This window comes from Heptranchias perlo, chromosome 3 (assembly GCF_035084215.1).
Source record: "Heptranchias perlo isolate sHepPer1 chromosome 3, sHepPer1.hap1, whole genome shotgun sequence".
In the NCBI taxonomy this organism is placed as follows: Eukaryota; Metazoa; Chordata; class Chondrichthyes; order Hexanchiformes; family Hexanchidae; genus Heptranchias; species Heptranchias perlo.
Window position 1 is genome coordinate 47822664 of NC_090327.1, and position 12042 is coordinate 47834705.

The window sequence follows — 12042 nt, forward strand, 5'->3', positions numbered from 1 at the left end:
GATTCTTGGGGGACTCCAGATGTAACAGTGGAGGGGCGGGAAATGAAATCATGGTTAGAGATTCTCTGGCTGTGACTGGATGGCTATGAGTGGAAGCAAGCGAGAGCAGTCCCATTCAGCTGGGCAGCGGAGGAGAGGCACTGGAGGAAGATGGTGTGGTTGACCGTGTCAACGGCTGCAGAGAGGTTGAGAAAGATAAGGAGGGATAGTGCATCATGGTCAGTTACAGAGGGCAGCATTTATGAATTTGATTAGGGCCATTTCAAAGTTGTAGCAGGGGCACAAACCTGATGTAAGTATTCAAACACTGAATAGTAGTAAAGACGGGCACAGATTTGGGAGGCAACAGCATGTTCAAGGACTTTGGAGAAAAAGGCAGGTTGGAAATGGGGCAGGAGTTTGCAAGGTTAGAGGGATCAAGGGTGGATTTTTTGAGGGGTGATAACCTCAGTTTCGAATGGGAGGGGGACATACCTGAGGAGAGGGAACTATTTACAATGTCAGCTAGCATGGGGGTGAAGAAGAGAAGTTGGTTGTTATCTAGTTTTAAGAATGGGGTCAAGAGAGCAGGAGGTGGGTCTCATGGATAAGATTAACTCAAAGAGGGCATGGGGAGATAGGAGAGAAGCTAGAGGAAAATGGAGGCCCAGAGCTAGGGCAGGAGGGACTTTGGGAGAAATTTGGCTTGGTGGGCAAGGGGAAAGGGGGAATGCAGCTGAACAGATGGTCTCAATCTTTGTGACAAAGAAGTCCATAAGCTCCTCACAGTTGTTGGAGATGAGGGTGGAGGGGGCAGGGGACAGGTGTTTAAGGAAACAGTTGGTCGTGGAGAAAAGAAGTTGGGCGTTATCTTTGCATTTCAGGATGATCTTGGTGTAGTTAGCAGTTTTGGCAGAGGAAAGCAAGGCCCAATAGTACTTGATGTAGTCCAGCCAGATCAGGCAATGGATGGCTAAACCAGTTGTGCGCCCTCTTGGACTTGAGGGAACGAAGATGGGGACCATATCAGTGGAATAACCAGTGTGGGAGAGAGTATGAGTTTTACTGGGTACAATGGCAAAGACAGAGGTGAGGGAGTGACTGAAGTGACAGCTGCAGAAGTATCACGGCATGTTTATACTGCCTCTCGTCATTTTTCCTTCCAAAATGCATCACTTTACACTTCTCTGCATCTGCATTTCACCAGTCTCTCTATGGCCTCCTGAAGTCTGCTACTATCCTCCTCACTGTTTACTACATTTCCAAGCTTTGCATCATCTGCAAACTTTGAAATTATGCTCCCTATACCCAAGTCCAGAGCATTAATATACATAAAAAAGAGCAGTGATCCTGATACCGACCCCTGGGGAACACCGCTGTATACTCCCCTCGAGTCCTAAAACCAACCGTTCGCTACTACGCTCTGTTTTCTGTCTCACAGCCAATTTCCTATCCATGCTGCCACTGCCCCTTTAATCCCATGAGCTTCAAATTTTGCTAACAAGTCTATTATGTGGCACTTTACACAGCACATTATCACAATCTTAGGACATCGCAAAATGCTTTACAACCATGGAATTACTTTCCAAGTACAGTATCTATTATATAGGTAAATAAGGCAGCTAATTTTACCCACAGCAAGGTCCCACAAACAGCAAACGAATGAGCAGATAATCTGTTTTGGTGGTTTTGGCTGAAGGGAGAGTGTGGGTCAGGCACCAGGGGAACTCTCTGCTCTTCTTTGAATTGCACCATGGAATCTTTTATAGAGCTTATTTTAACTGGTCAACCAAAACGGCACCTCTGACAACGCAGTATTCTCTCAGTACCGCAGTGAAGCATCAGCCTAGATTCGGTCCTTAAGTCCGTAGTGGTATTTGAAAACACAACCTTCTGACTCACAGGCAACTGCGCCAAGATGACACTTAATATATTAACTCTGGGTTAATACTTGCTAAGAGACATTCAGACAATAGTAAGACCTGGTTGATGGGGTGTGGGGGGAGGGGGCGAATGGGGAGAAGAACACACAGTTATTACTACAGTGTCTCAGCCTGTCCTGGTTGATTAAACACAGGAAAATGGCCAGGAAGCCAAACAGATTTCACCACTTCTCCAAGATAAAAATGCAAGAATTTAATAAGTGAATATCTAACTAACTTCATTGCTCCACTATTTCAATACATTAAAACTAGTGTGTCAATAGATTAGAATTAATCTGGGTTTAATTATGTGTTCTGCCTTTACCACAATCTGCAGCAGTGAGATATTCAATTTATCTCATTTGTCAGTTGCAGTTTAACTTTGCCACTTATACCCTGTTTATACTGTCAACTGCAAACCAAAGCATTTCCAATTTCCAGTGCACTCTGGTTTACAATTGGCTGTATAAACTCTACAGCCTATCTCTGCAATAGATTCTACCAGATGGAATTGAGGGAAAAGTACGGACTTGGTTAGGAAGTTGGCTGAGCGAAAGGCAACAGAGAGTAGGGATAATGGGTAGGTACTCACATTGGCAGGATGTGACGAGTGGAGTCCCGCAGGGATCTGTCTTGGGGCCTCAATTATTCACAATATTTATTAATGATTTAGATGAAGGCATAGAAAGTCTCATATCTAAGTTTGCTGATGACACAAAGATTGGTGGCATTGTAAGCAGTGTAGATGAAAACATAAAATTACAAAGCGATATTGATAGATTAGGTGAATGGGCAAAACTGTGGCAAATGGAATTCAATGTAGACAAATGTGAGGTCATCCACTTTGGATCAAAAAAGAATAGAACAGGGTACTTTCTAAATGGTAAAAAGTTAAATACAGTGGATGTCCAAAGGGACCTGGGAGTTCAGGTACATAGATCATTGAAGTGTCATGAACAGGTGCAGAAAATAATCAAGAAGGCTAATGGAATGCTGGCCTTTATATCTAGAGGACTGGAGTACAAGGGGGCAGAAGTTATGCTGCAGCTATACAAAACCCTGGTTAGACCGCACCTGGAGTACTGTGAGCAGTTCTGGGCACCGCACCTTCGGAAGGACATATTGGCCTTGGAGGGAGTGCAGCGTAGGTTTACTAGAATGATACCCGGACTTCAAGGGTTAAGTTACGAGGAGAGATTACACAAATTGGGGTTGCATTCTCTGGAGTTTCGAAGGTTATGGGGTGATCTGATCGAAGTTTATAAGATATTAAGGGGAACGGATAGGGTGGATAGAGAGAAACTATTTCCGCTGGTTGGGGATTCTAGGAGTAGGGGGCACAGTCTAAAAATTAGAGCCAGACCTTTCAGGAGCGAGATTAGAAGACATTTCTCCACACAAATGGTGGTAGAAGTTTGGAACTCTCTTCCGCAAAAGGCAATTGATACTAGCACAATTGCTAAATTTAAATCTGAGATAGATAGCTTTTTGGCAATCAAAGGTATTAAGGGATATGGGCCAAAGGCGGGTATATGGAGTTAGATCACAGATCAGCCATGATCTTATCAGCACGATGGCCTACTCCTGTTCCTATGTACAATCGTTGGTGGTTGCAGAATTTGCTTCAGGAGCATCAAGTAAAAAGGTAAATTCACCTGCTCTTCTACTTAATACAACATACATGCAAGGATATATAAGTCACTAAATAAAATGTTGGGAGAAGTTTAATTGTGATAATGCACTGTACAAATGCAAGTACTGTTTATTTATTTATATTAAAGGAGCAGAAATTGTCTTCTATGAGATGTACGGAACAGTTCACTGCTCCCATTATACATAGTGCAAATGAACATCTGAATCTAAGACGAACATAGGCATTGTGTGGGAGTAAAAAACTGTTCTTTAGTTCCTAAGTAAAGATATTTGGTGACGAATGTCGCTTTTGCAATGGCCATTAAAATCAACAATCTGGTTTTACTTAGATTTAGTGATCAGTTACCATCTTGCCCATTTGCAGAAACTTGCTCCCATTATTATTTTTAGCACTAATCTTTCAGCTACACCATTCCTTCTACTATCAAGGTCATTTCTAAAGATACAGAAACGTTAACATTACTGTTGAATCAATATAAACAATATCAAAAGCAATTGGACATGCAACAGAAGTTGTGCAGGAACAGATAGACCTGGGGGTATATGTGCAAAGATCTTTGAAGGTGCAGGATAGGTTGAGAAAGCGGTTAAAAAGCATTCGGGATCCTGGGCTTTATAAATAGAGGCATAGAGTACAAAAGCAAGGAAGTTATGATGAACCTTTATAAAACACTAGTTCGGCCACAACTGGAGTATTGTGTCCAATTCGGGGCACCGCACTTTAGGAAGGATGTGAAGGCCTTAGAGAGGGTGCAGAAAAGATTTACTAGAATGGTTCCAGGGATGAGGGATTTCAGTTACATGGATAGACTGGAGAAGCTAGGGTTGTTCTCCTTAGAGCAGAGAAGGTTAACAGGAGATTTGATAGAAGTGTCCAAAATCATGAAGGGTTTAGATAAAGTAAATAAAGAGAAACTGTTCCCATTGGCGGAAGGGTCGAGAACCAGAGGACACAGATTTAAGGTGATTGTCAAAAGAACCAAAGGTGACATGAGGAAAAACTTTTTTACGCAGCGAGTAGTCATGATCTGGAATGCACTGCCTCAAAGGATGGTGGAAGCAGATTCAATCGTGGCTTTCAAAAAGGAATTGGATAAGTACTTGAAGGGAAAGAGCGGGGGAATAGGGCTAACAGGATTGTTCTTACAAAGAGCCGGCACGGGCTCAGTGGCCTCCTCTTGTGCTGTAACCAGTCTATGATTCTAACTGAAATTCACAGTGATTTTTAAAAAAATGAATATTTAAATACATACATGAGTTAAATATTAACACGCCATCTGTACCTTCTTACAGAGCAAAAACAAATCTCAGACATATATATGCAGAAAATTTTAAAATATGCTTACATCAGAAAATATATCCTTTCAAGTATCTGGCCTTTACTTTTTTTAAGCCAAACAAAAATATATTCTGTGCCAAAAAACAGTTTTTCTAACTGACAAACTGATGTTTGAATAGAGCTATTCGTGCACCAGTTTTAGCACATGGTATGGCTGACCCAACAATAATTGCCTTTACTCATTGGCCCTTGCCAAATAAATAACATCTCCAAGCAATCAAATTCTATGCAACGCCTGTCTTGCTAATTTGAATATGTTGCTGCAATGGGTGAACAAAATGTAAAATTGTCGTCAGTTTAACTGAAGGAAATAAATTCCAAACATCCCACTTCAGGCCAGTTTCTAATACTAACATTTTTTAAAAATGTCTCTGGATTCTTTTTACATCAGTGTCAATTACACCATTTTATAAGTGTCTGTGAGTGTGCTCTCAAAAACACTGTAATGAGTGTCATCACTTCTCTGATTTCTCTAAGCAGCACTGCAAAATTATGCAATAATACTGCATGGGAAATATTAGAATTCAACTATTGTTCTCACACATATATTGTGAACAGTTTTCCAACTGAACACAAGTCATACTTCATAACATACACACAACATAACGCTTAAAGTTTAAAGATGCGTGTATGGTATTAGCATAATAATTTTTTTTTATTTTTGTAATTTATGTTTTTCTCCCTACATCTCCCAAGGCTGTAGACAATTTCTGGCCAAGATGATAGCAAAGTGATTTGCTCCCACACCACTCATGAGGAGGAGCATGAGACCAGACCAAGTGACTCAGCCTCCAATTTTCTCTCCCCGGCCTCTGCTTTACAAACCGTACCCTGTCCCTTTAGGGCCGCTGTTCTCTCTCCAGCTCCACGTTCCCCCTCCCAAACAAGTAAAAGATAATTTTCAGAAAATTAAACAAGCGTTCTGATGATAGGTTTACACCAAACATTAACCTATATTTTCTCTTTACAGATGCCAAAACGCCTGAATATTTCCAGCATTTCATTTGTTTTGATTCAGATTTTCAGTATTTGAGCTTTTTTTTTCTAAAGAACATCTATGCTTGTCAACGTGATTAAGGAAGTTAATATGCCCACTCTCAGCGTTTTTCTAAAAATCACGATTTCCCCTCCTTGCCTTCATAAAACTTCTTCTGTGGCCCTCCAATGCCACGAGGACAGGTACACTACTCCCTGGTCTCTGCCCATGTCATTCTTTCCCAACTCTGGTTTACTGACAGTAAACATTAACAAAATCTATGATATGATATCAGAATATTTTGTAAATAAGTCCAGAACCAAGACACATTACATCTTCAAATTAGGGTTGTTTGTCAGTTACTTTCAATTCACAGAGCAAGGATGCATAAGTCATACCGAATAGTAGGACTGAGTCAATCAACTTTTCTTTCTGCTGCTGACCCTTGGTTGAGAGCTCTGTGGTTTGCATAATTTTAAAATCATCTCCTTATTCTTCACAGCCTGTTGCTGCAATCAGGGGAGTAAACTAAAAAGTCATTGTACTGTACTTATATTCCTTGATAACTCATGGTAAGCCCTTGCATATATCAACTCTTTTGTAAAATCAAGCTAAGCAGCTATCAAATCACTATGACTTTTTTGCGTGTTTTCTCGTTATTTAATTTTACCCTTTTCCAATTTGGAGGCAGATGAGGAAAGTATGATCGCAAAGGTAGTTTATGTATATTGACAACAAATAAGGTGCATCAACTCTGACGTGCAGTAATTGAACAAGCTGCAATCTCAGTCACTACGGTCAAAAGAGGAGCGCATACAGTCCTATATCACAAAGATACTAGCTATCAAGATGAGGTGATTTAGCAGATGTCTGCCACTTAAAATAATTGTCCAGGCGGTCACAGCAAAATAAGCATCTAATGAGTTTTGTACTGAAAAACGGACACAGAAAGACAAATACAGGCACCAGGCTTGAGACAGGTCAGAAAAAGCTCTCAAAATAGATATTTAGCATGAGCGTTGAATCACAGAAAGTTACAGCACAGAAGGAGGCCATTTGGCCCATCGTGTCAATGCCGGCCGAAAAAGAGCTAGCCATCTTAATCCCAATTTCCAGCACTTGGTCCGTAGCCGTGTAGATTTCAGCACTTCAAGTGCACATCCAAGTACTTTTTAAATGAGTTGAGGGTTTCTGCCTCGACCACCCTCTCAGGCAGTGAGTTCCAGACCCCTACCATCCTCCGGTTGAAAAAAATTCTCCTCAGCTCCCCTCTAATTCTTCCACCAATTACTTTAAATCTATGATCCCAGGTCACTGACCCCTCTGCTGAGGGAAATACGTCCTCCCTATCCACTCTATCTAGGCCCATAATAATTTTATACACCTCAATTAAATCACCCCTCAGTCTCCTCTGTTCCAATGAAAACAAGCCCAGCCTATAAAATCTTTCCTCACAGCTAAAATTCTCCAGTCATGGCAACATACTCGTAAATCTCCTCTGCACCCTCTCTATAGTGCAATCACATCGTTCCTGTAATGTGGTGACCAGAACAGTATGCAGTACTCAAGCTGTGGCCTAACTAGTGTTTTATACAGTTCCAGCATAACCTCCCTGCTCTTATATTTTATGCCTCGGCTAATAAAGGAAACCATATGCCTTCTTAACCACCTTATCTACCTGTCTTGCTACCTTCAGGGATCTGTGGACATGCACTCCAAGGTCCCTCTGTTCCTCTACACCTCTCAGTATCCTCTCATTTATTGTGTATTCCCTTGCCTTGTTTGCCCTCCCCAAATACATTACCTCACATTTCTCTGGTTGAATTCTATTTGCCACTTTTCTGCCCACCTGACCAGTCCATTGATATCTTCCTGCAGTCTACAGCTTTCCTCCTCACTATCAACCACATGGTCAATTTTTGTATCATCTGTAAACTTCTTAATCATGTCACCTATATTTAAGCCCAAATCATTTATACCACAAAAAACAAGAGACCTAGTACTGAGCCCTGCAGAACCCCACTGGAAACATCCTTCCAGTCACAAAAACACCCGTCGACCATTACCCTTTGCTTCCTGCCAATGAGCCAATTTTGGATCCAACTTGCCACTTTCCCTTGGATCCCATGGGCTTGTACTTTTTTGACCAGTCTGCCATGTGGGACCTTCAAAAGCCTTGCTAAAATCCACGTACACTACATCAAATGCACTACCCTAATCGACCCTCCTTGTTACCTCCTCAAAAAATTCAATAAAGTTAGTCAGACATAACCTTCCCATAACAAATCCATGCTGACTGTCCTTGATTACTCCGTGCCTTTCTAAGTGACTGTTTATCCTGTCTCTCAGAATTGATTCCAATAATTTGCCCACTACTGATGTTAGACTGACTGGCCTGTAATTACTCGGTTTATCCCTCACTCCCTTTTTAAACAATGGTACGACGTTAGCAGTCCTCCAATGTTCCGGCACCATGCCTGTATCCAGTGAGGATTGGAAAATGATGCTCAGAACCTCCGCTATTTCCTCCCTTGCTTCTTTTAACAGCCTGGGATACATTTCATCTGGCCCTGCTGATTTATGTACTTTCAAAAGGTGCTAATCCCCTTAATACTTCCCCTCTCACTATGTTTATCCCATCCAATATGTCACACTCCTCCTCCTTAACTACAATGTCTGCATTGTCCCTCTCTTTTGTGAAGACAGACGCAAAGTATTCATTAAGAACCATACCAACATCTTCCACCGCCACACATAGGTTACCTTTTTGGTCCCTAATAGGCCCTACTCTTTCCTCTTGCTCTTAATGTATTTATAAAACATCTTTGGGTTTTCCTTGATTTTATTTGCCAATATTTTTTCATGCCCTCTCTTTGTTTTCCTAATTTCCTTTTTTATTTCACCCCTGCACTTTCTATATTCCTCTCGGTTTTCTGCAATATTGAGTTCTATGTGTCTGACGTAAGCTTTCCTTTTCTGCCTTATCTTACCCTGTATGCTCCTTGACATCCAGGGGGCTCTAGAATTGGCAGTATACAATTGGTATGCCTTCTTAACCACCTTATCTACCTGTCCTGCTACCTTCAGGAATCTGTGAACATGCGCTCCAAAGTCCCTCTGTTCCTCTACACCTCTCAGTATCCTCCCATTTATTGTGTAGTCCCTTGACTTGTTTGCCCCTCCCCAAACGCATTACCTCACACTTCTCTGGATTGAATTCAATTTGCCACTTTTCTGCCCACCTGACCAGTCCGCTGATATCTTCCTGCAGTCCACAGCTTTCCTCCTTACTATCAACCACATGGCCAATTTTTGTATCATCTGCAAGCTTCTTAATCATGCCACTTACATTTAAGTCTAAATCATATATATATATATATATATATATAAATACACACACACACCACAAAAAGCAAGGGATCTAGTACTGAACCCTGTGGAACCCCACTGGAAACAGCCTTCCAGTCACAAAATCTCACAAATGAATTGATTTCATGAGCATAATCTTCAACAACTATAATTTAAGGATGCTGTTTTATCTTCAAAGAATATTTGGACTTTTAATTTTGAATGCTCACAAATAATTTCTGTGTAATCACAACTCAAAAACAAAACCAAAACTATCAGTAAATTAATACACTATTAAACAAATTTAAGAAAAATGGGGGAAATGCTGCCGACATACTCCCTCCTATAGTGATTATGTTTAAAATCCGTATGTTGCTATATTTTCCTTGATTTTACGGAAGCAAACTGTTTTTAAAAGGGATTTAATCTGTAAACTTCAGTAAAGATCCTGAATTGCGTCAGTTGTCGTATAGGCACGGGCAGGCAGAGCAGGGCAACGACTATAATTTTTCTTCTCATATGGGAAGATTAAAAATCGATCAATACACAGTAACTACAAAATCGTAAACAGCACCTCAGCTGTATTCTTACAGACAGCATTGGGCCTACAAAAGCCCCAGAAAAGAGATGCTGCAATGCTTTACTTCTGTCAGCGGAGGCAGAAGAATCCAGTAATTCTCGGACCTGGGACCTTACATACCTGAGGGACGCGAGGGGGGGGGGGGGGGGGGGGAGGCAGAGAAACAGCTGACAGAAGTCCAGAAAACATTTTAAAACATCCTAAGAAAATGCTTTCATTAAACATCTACGAACAGTAAAACTTGCAAACTGCGTTCGCTCTCAAATTATTTCAGATCCACTGGATTGTAACCTACAAATAAGCAAGTCGAGTAAGGTTTTGATCAAAAATACTCAACTACAAGTGAAAGACGTGCTGCTGCTTCGTCATGGTCATGGACACTTACGATTACCAGTAGAGCAGTATGCAGTTATAACTGCAGTGGTCCTCTCTGGCAAACAACCCCCCCCCCCCCCCAGTCCGGGTGCAGAGACTAGACAGCGATCAGCTCTATCTAGCCCTGGGTACAAATCCAGTCAGACTCAGTCTCCTTTTATCTCCGAGTGCTGGACGTGCTAAATTCAATCCCTGCGATGCATTTATTAACGAACAACACCAGTTCCAGAGAGAAATGTCATGTAATTTGACACGAAGCAATAAGTTTTATTAATAACATTGATCCATATTTTTCCCCATCCGGAATGAGTCTGAGCCCTGAACTGAACTCGGCTCAAAGCCGGATCGGGAACGCTGCCACAGCCCGGTCCCCGTTGCCCCACGGCCCAGGAGCAAGAGGGCACATGTTTGGGCCAATGCCGTCTTCGGATCGGGGGGGGGGGGTCTACAGACTCGGGAGTTCGGGCCCTCCGGCTGCCCTCGGCCGTTCACCGGGCCTCCGTCACTGGGTCAGATCGGCCCGCGGACCCGGCAATTTATAATCAGCGCAACTTTCCCGGCCGGGGGCCCGGGGCCGGCTGCCGATCGCAGCCTCCTCTTCACACCGACAGCCCGGGAGCTGCGGTAATAACCGTGCCCGAGTCTCACTCTCCCAGTGACAGATCCAGCGAGCGGCCCCCTCTCTCCCCCTCCTCAGATACAAACAACGGCCGCCGTCACCCTGCTCGCCAGGCCTGCGCTTCTCACCGATTTAAAGGCCTCCTCCTCCTCCTCCTCCTCCTCCTCCCAGGCGCTGCCGCTCCGGCTCCCTACTCCTTGTTTCTCCGCTCCTCCGCGCAGCCCCGCTCTCCGATTCCCATCTCCGGCACCGATACCGACACAGACCGCGTAACCGACACCGCGTGCGCGCACCCCACCTCCTGCTCGTGGTCGCGCTCGCACCGGTGTCAACGCGCGTCGTTAAGAATCCCGGGAACACGCATGCGAGCTAAGGGTGTGTGCCTGGCCGCTGGGGTTCCTGTGAAGAATGGAGGAGGAGGAGGTCTTGTGACGTGTTGTTACAATGGCGAGAGATAAACGCACCCAGTGGCGTCCTCCAGCTAGCAGCCTTGTTTAGTTGTAAGGGTGAGATATCTGAAGACAAAAAAAACTCTTTGCAGGGGATGATGCACCAGCAGAATTGCTGCCTTTTGCCAAGTTGAAAACCAGACAGAATAGGTAGGAGCAGATCATTCACTGGATAACGGTTATCAAGTCTGGACTAACTGTTCCAACAACCACCACCCTCAGTCCTCAACAAAAGCAAAATACTGCGGATGTTGGAAATCTGAAGTAAAAACAGAAAAGTGCTGGAAATACTCAGCAGGTTAGGCAGCATCTGTGAAGAGTTGAGTATTTCCAGCATTTTCTGTTTTTTTTATCTTCAGTCCTCAAACAATGTATAGAAGCTGCAGTCGGGATGGTGATGCCACCAGCTGTCCGTCAAATCAAAGGATCCTGCCAGTTCCCTCAGTTTCTCCACTGACATCAGATGCTGCCAGCGACTGGTGTGGTCTCAAGTCTTGAGGGCACAATAGAAACCTTCCTCGAGGATCATGCAGCCACCAGTATCAATGGAGTTGAGATAGATGAACACCTAGTCAAAGAGGTGCACTTGTTCCGTGATGGGATGTACACACTGAACAGGTGAAATGGTACATCCCCGTGACAGAGCAAGATGGAGCAACTGGCTTGGCACTGGCTTCTTGACGCCCAGAATCTCCCATTGAAAATGTGGGGTTAACATGATAGCTACCTCATCAGAATTTGGGGTCAGGTGATTCATCTAAAGCCACCCCCCCCCCCTTTCCAGGAACACTTGAACTTCATC

At 43.2% G+C, this 12042-nt stretch overlaps 1 protein-coding gene across 4 annotated transcripts in view; it reads right to left on the reverse strand.

Annotated features, from left to right (window-relative positions):
• Nucleotides 1-11001, reverse strand: part of LOC137313417 (NEDD4-like E3 ubiquitin-protein ligase WWP1) — a 177438-nt gene extending 166437 nt beyond the window's left edge. For all 4 annotated transcript variants that reach the window (XM_067979523.1, XM_067979522.1, XM_067979521.1 and 1 more), the window contains exon 1: nucleotides 10920-11001. The gene's annotated coding sequence lies outside the window, so the exon portion shown is untranslated. The remainder of the gene's footprint in view (nucleotides 1-10919) is intronic.
• Between the last annotated feature and the right edge of the window lie 1041 nt (nucleotides 11002-12042).